We start from the raw sequence: 7,333 nt of genomic DNA on the forward strand, positions 1-7,333 counted from the left end.
GTCAATAACAGTTCTTTAGTCTTTTCTTGTCGTTCATGCCCTTATCGCTTTGAAAGACTGTTAAATCAGTTGTTTTGTCTGATGTCCCTCAATTTGGGTTTATGTGGTGTTTTTTTGTGATTGAACTGATACTTTCTGGAAGGATAGGACAACAATGAAGCTGTGTCCTCCATCCACCCTATCACAAGATTCCTAATGTCAATATGTCTTATATATTAGTTGTTATGTTGACATTGATTACTTGCTTAAGGTGGTTTCTGTCCCATTTCTCTATATTAAAGTTCCCTTTTTACTTAATAGATACTTTGGGGGAGATGCTTTGAGACTATGCAAATTGTTCCTGCATACTCACCCACCAGTTTTAGTAGGTCTTATCTCCAGTTGTTATTGTGATGTTTTGCAAGTAGTGATTTTCTATTTCCCTCTCTCCTACATTAATTGGAATCCTATAAGGTAGAGCTGTGTCTTCTCCCCCAATTTTAGAAAATTTTGTTTATCTTTATTTATTTTTTAAAGATTTTATTAATTTGAGGGGCGCCTGGGTGGCTCTGTTGGTTAGGGGTCTACCTTTGGCTCGGGTCATGATCCCAGGGTCCTGGAATTGAATCTCATGTCGGGCTCCTTGCTCAACAGGGAACCTGCTTCTCCCTCTCCCTCTTCCCCTACCCCTGCTTGTGCTCTGTCTTTCTTAAATAAATAAATAAATAAATAAATAAATAAATGATTTTATTAATTTGAGAGAAAGAGAGAGTACACGTGCTAGAGAGAGCATGAGGCAGGAGTTGGGGAGAGGGGGAGCTGGGCCAGAGGGAGAGGGGAAAGCAGATTCCCTGCTGAGCAGGGAACCCGATGTGGGGTTCCATCCCAGGACACTAGGATCATGATCTGAGCTGAAGACATACATTTAACCAACTGAGCCACCCAAGCACCCCTCTTCTCCCTCATTTTTTAATCTTAATTTTTTTTTTTTTTTTTTTTTTAAGGAAGAGAGAGAGGGCTGGGGTATGGGCAGAGGGAGTGGAAGAGAGAGAATCTTTTTTTTTTTTTTTTAAGATTTTATTTATTTATTTGACAGAGATCACAAGTAGGTAGAGAGGCAGGCAGAGAGAGAGAGGAGGAAGCAGGCTCCCTGCTGGGCAGAGAGCCCGATGTGGGGCTCCATCCCAGGACCCTGATACCATGACCAAGCTGAAGGCAGAGGCTTTGACCCACTGAGCCACCCAGGCACCCCACTCCTTTATTCTTTAAACAAATCCTCATAAGTTTTCTTTTGTTTGTTTTCAGTATTTGTTTGTTTGTCTTTAGTATTAAATAAAGGGGGCTCCTATGCAGCTTGGTTGGTTAAGTGCCTGCATTCAGCTCAGGTCATGATCTAAAGATCTTAGAATCAAACCCTGCTTTGGGCTCCCTCCTCAGTGGCGAGCCTGCTTCACCCTTTCCCTCTGCTGCTCCCCCTGATTGTTCTCTCTCTCTCTCTCGTGTCAAATAAATAAATAAAATCTTTAAAATAAATAAATAAAAGATGGTTCCTTTTAATATATTTTTTCTTTTTCTTTTTTTTTTAATATATATTTTATTTATTTATTTGACAGAGAGAGATCACAAGTAGACAGGCAGGCAGAGAGAGAAAGAGAGAGGGAAGCAGGCTCCCCACTGAGCAGAGAGCCCGACGTGGGACTCGATCCCAGGACCCCGAGATCACGACCCGAGCCGAAGGCAGCGGCCCAACCCACTGAGCCACCCAGGCGCCCTAATATATTTTTTCTATTTAGATTTTCTATTTCTTTTATTATATATTTTCTGTTATTACTAGGCATATCCATAATAAAATCTAGGATCACAAAGCACATAAACCAATGTCATCAGATATTTGCACAATCCCAGGTGCCTGGATGGCTCAGTCCTTAAGCATCTGTCTTTGGCTCAGGTCCTGATCTCAGGGTCCCAGGATCAAACCTCGCATGAGTTCCCTGCTTGGTGGGAAGCCCACTTCTCCCTCTCCCACTCCCCTTGCTTCTGTCCCTCTCTTGCTGGTCTCTCTCTGTCAAATAAATAAAATCTTAAAAGAAGAAAAAGAAAGAAAGAAAGAAAAGAAAAGATATTTGCACAATCCCTAACTAGTTGGCTATCTTGAAGGGAATAATGAGTGCGTGGACAAAGGAGAAAACACTCGTTCATGCAAAATTTAACAGCTATCGGTAAGTACCTGTCTCTGTCCTCCGAGAATTCCCAGACTATTAATAAACAATTACAGATATTGCTTAAGTGCTACAAAGAATTTGCTGGAGAGCTTAGAGTCTGAAACAATTGCCAGAAAGAGTTTGGATAATAAGCCTTTCACAGGAGGTATGTTTTGACTGAGAAAGAATTGGTGGGAATGGCTGGAAGCCTGTTTGTGTGGGACACCAGCAGAGGTTGAGGCTGCAACGGGGGGATATATTCCCAAGGCTATTCTATGTCGGGGTAAGGAATTTGTATTTTATCTGGGAGACGGGAGGAGAGCCTCACATTCAAAAAAACATTTAAAATCTTTTTAAGAATGTCAAGACTGGAAGTAAAACCAATTGATTGACTTGATCTTAAGAAAAAGCCAACCCCCAGAACTCCAGTAAACCAAACTATGACCCAAATTCTGTAATCTCAGTTTGTTTGAGATGGTTTAACCTTTTTTTTTTTAAGATTTTATTTTTAAATAATTTCTACACCCAAAGTGGGGCTCAAACTCGTGACCCTAAGATTAAGAGTCACATGCTCTACCAACTGAGCCAGCCAGGCACCCCTAATTTTACTTTTGATATGGTAATATTAATGTAATTCTAGGAATAAATCAAAATATTATTAGGTCCTTCAGAAAATATCAAAAAGAAGAAAAGCATAGCAGTAGAGAGGGGATCAAAAATTAGGAAGACAAAAATTAGTATAGAGATAACAAAGACATTAATAAAATCCATAATGTTAGTGTTGTGTATAAATATATATGTATGTGTGTATGATTAATACTCAATTATATGAAATGCATGGCTTCATTTAATTAATTGGTCATCTTTAACCAACATTTAAATGCTCAAGAAAAATTGTTTCTTCACATGTTATTAGATTTATTGGTTTAGTTATTTATTTATTTTTAAAGATTTTATTTACTTATTTGTCAGAGAGTGGGAGAGAGAGAGCACAAGCAGGGGGAGGTGCAGGCAGAGGGCTCAGTGGGGAGCCCAACATGGGGCTGAGCTGAAGGCAGTTGCTTACCCGACTGAGCCACATAAGCATCCATAGATTTATTGTTAATACCTTTAACATTAAATTAAAAGAATGAGAGATGTTATTGCAGTTGTCCAGAAGAGAAATGAGGATCACTCCTGGGGACTTTGGTCCTCAGAACCTTGACACATCAACTTGTCCCCACCACTAAGTCCAGAGATAATTCACCCCTTTATGGTAGAGTTTATATTGTGTGGTTTTTGTGCTCTTTCTTATAATCTGTGCAAACCCAAATATTTATACACACCCAGCACATTAACAATGATAGTGGAGAGTAGGGAAGCCTGGGTGGCTCAGTTGTTAAGCCTTTGGCTCAGGTCATGATCCCAGGGTCCTGGGTCCCACGTCAGGCTCCTTGGTCAGTGGGGAGCCTGCTTCTCCCTCTCCCTCTCCCTCTCCCACTCCCCTGCTTGTGTTCCCTCTCTCACTGTGTCTCCTCTCTCTGGCAAATAAATAAAATCTTAAAAAAAAAAATGATAGGGGTGCCTGGGTGGCTCAGTGGGTTAATGCCTCTGCCTTCGGCTCAGGTCATGATCCCAGAGTCCTGGGATCGAGCCCTGTGTCGTGCTCTCTGCTCCGTGGGGAGCCTGCTTCCCTCTCTCTCTGCCTGCCTCTCTGCCTACTTGTGATCTGTCAAATAAGTAAATAAAATCTTAAAAAAAAAAAGATAGTCGAAAGGAGGTGACAAATATTATAGAACTTAGTGATCAGTTGATTACAGTGGAAAGGTATACCTGGAAGTTTCCAGCCACATCTGTTGTTTGGATATATATTGAAACAAAAATATCTATTCTAGTACAATAATAGCAACTATAATCTTCACAAATATAAATTGACCCTAGCAATGGGGGAAAGGTCAAACTATTTTTATTAACATAATGGAATACTACAGTTTTTGAAAAACTTCAGATACTCCTTGGGTTGTTGTCTATAGATTTTTCAGTGACTAAATTGCTAGCAACTTTCATATTTGAGTGGTAAGATGATAGATGACATTTTTTCTTTCCTTTCCAACTTCTCTTTAACACTTCAACATGGATGGAGCTAGAGAGTGTACTGCTAAGCAAAATAAGTCATTCAGAGAAAGACAAATACCATGACTTCACTCATATGTGGAATTTAAGAAACAAAACAAATGAGTAAAGGGGAGAAAGAGAGAGATGAACCAAGAGGCAGATTCTTAACTATACAGAACAAACTGATGGTTACCAGAAGGAACAGGAGTGGTGGGATGGGCGAAATAGGTGATGGGGACTAAGGAGCACTCTTATTGGGGCACCTGGGTGGCTCAGTTGTTAAGCGTCGGCCTTTGGCTCAGTTCATGATCCCAGGGTCCTAGGAGAGATCCCCGCATCAAATCCCACATCTGGCTCCCTGCCACAGGGAGCCTGCTTCACTCTCTCCCACTCCCCCTGCTTGTGTTCCCTCTTTCTCTGTGTCTCTGTAAAATAAATAAATAAAATCTTTAAAAAATATATTTTTTTAAAGGAGCACTATTATTGAGATGAGCACTGGTGATTATAATAAAAAAACTTCTAAATAAACTTTACTGAGGTACAGTTGGCAGAATAATCTGTATATATTTAAAGTGTATAATCTGACATATGTGCATACTCATGAAATGAACACCACCAAGATAATTAAACCTCATCCCCAAAGTTCCCTTGTGTCCCTTTGTAATCCTTCCCACCCATTCCTCCCAGTTTACTGACCCCCTTCCCCCTCAATAATCCCCAGACAACCACAAATATAATTTCTTTAACTATAGCATAACTTGTGGGGTGCCTGGGTGGCTCAGTTGGTTAAGCATCTGCCTTCGGCTTAGGTCATGATCCCAGGGTCCTGGGATCCAGCCCCATGTAGGGCTCCTTGCTCATCTGGGAGTCTGCTTCTCCCTCTGCCTCAGCTTCTGCCTCTCCCCTTGACCCTACTTGTGTTCTCTCTCACTCTCTATCTCAAATAAATAAATAAAAACCTAAAAAAAAAAAAACTATAGCATAGCTTGCATTTTATTATATTTTATGTAAATAGAATAATATAATATGTTTTTGGTATACCTTCTTTCTCTCAGCATAATTATTTTGAAAACCATTCTCTTTTTTTTTTTTTAAGATTTATTTATTTATTTGACAGACAGAAATCACAAGGAGGCAGAGAGGCAGGCAGAGAGAGAGGAGGAAGCAGGCTCCCTGCGGAGCAGAGAGCCCGATGTGGGGCTCAATCCCAGGACCCTGGGATCATGACCCAAGGCGAAGGCAGAGGCTTTAACCCACTGAGCCAACCAGGCGCCCCTTGAAAACCATTCTTATACCCATTGAAGTCCCTTCCTTTTTAGCAATGAATAGTATTCCATTGTATGGGCATATGAAATTTGTTGATCTATTCATATATTAATGGACATTTAGACAGACTGTTTCTATTTGGAGGCTATTACAAATAAAGGTGTTATAAACATTCACGTACAGGTCTTTGCATGGCTATATGTTTTCATTTCTCCTGGCTAAAGTCCTAGGGAGGATAATGAAATATACTATGAACCCTAAAGCAACCAATAAAATGACAAAACAGAGAGCTATACTAATAACCAAACAAAGGAGACAAATGGAATTTAAAAAAAAGTAATTGATAAAAAAAGACAACAAAAATCAAATGGAACAATTGGACAAAAAATAAGATGACAGATTTAAACCTAAACACATCAATACTCTCATTAAATTTGAATGATCTAGGACACCTGGGTGGCTCAGTGGGTTAAGCCTCTGCCTTCGGCTCAGGTCATGATCTTGGGGTCCTGGGATCGAGCCCCATATCGGGCTGTCTGCTTGGTGGGGAACCTGCTTCCCTCTCTCTCTTTCTCTGCCTGCCTCTCTGCCTACTTGTGATCTCTCTCTCTCTCTCTCTCTCTGTGTGTGTCAAATAAATAAATAAATAAAATCTTTAATAAAAAAATTTTTTTGAATTATCTAAACATTCCAACTAAAAGGTATGGATTATCAGATTGGAAAAAAGAGCAAGACACGCGGCCAACCAGAAATCCACAAATAGATACACCAACGTTAGTAAACAGAAAACTAGAGAGCACGTATTATATAACAGAGTAGAAATCAGAAGAACATATCACCAGGGCTAAAGAAGGTCATTTTGTATGATAATGGGGTCAATTCATCAAGAGGACATAACAATCCTAAGTATTGGTGCACCTTATACTGGATCTTGAAACTATATCAAGTAAAACTGATAGAAATAAAATGAGAAATAAACAAATTCATAGAGATTTCAATGTCCATAGTCAATAAGTGATAAAGCAAGTAGATGTAAAATCAGGAAGGATAAACAAACAATACAACCAACCAATTTGATACAATTAGCATTTATAGAACACCGGACAATAGCAGAATACACAGTCTTTTCAAGGTGCACCCAGAACATTTACTAAGGTATGTTTACCAAGGTTGCCCATATTCCTAATTATAAACCAATTCCTAATAAAAATAGAATTTAAGTCATGCAAAGTATATACAAGGCATATCTGACCACAGCGGAATTAAAGTAGAAATCGGTAACAGAAGCATCTTTAGAAAATCTCCCAGTGTATGGAAATGGAATAATACACTTTTTCTTTTTTAAGATTTTATTTATTTACCTGTGAGAGAGAGAGAGAAAGCATGAGCAGGGGGAATGAACAGAGAGGAGTGGTACCTGCAGATTCCCCCCCTAACAGGGAACCCAATGCAGGACTCTATCTCCCAGAACACTGAGATCATGACCTGAGCCCAAGTGAGAAGTTTAACCCCTAAGCCATCAAGGCACCCCTGAATAAAACACTTTGATACAACCCATGGATCAAAAAACTGAAAAGGAAAATTAGAAAATATTTTTCTAAGATGAAAGCAAAACATATCAGTATTTGTGAAATGCTCCTAAAGCAGTACTTACAGCAAATTTATAGTGCAAATATTAGGGAAAAAAGAAAGTTCTCAATCCATGACTTTGGCTTGCACCTTAGAAAGCCAGAAAAAGAAAAAAAGAAAGAAAGAAAGAAAGAAAGAAAGAAAGAAAGAAAGAAAGAAAGAAA

This window comes from Enhydra lutris, unplaced genomic scaffold (assembly GCF_002288905.1).
Source record: "Enhydra lutris kenyoni isolate GAN:26980312 unplaced genomic scaffold, ASM228890v2 scaffoldscaffold5, whole genome shotgun sequence".
NCBI classification, from domain to species: domain Eukaryota; kingdom Metazoa; phylum Chordata; class Mammalia; order Carnivora; family Mustelidae; genus Enhydra; species Enhydra lutris.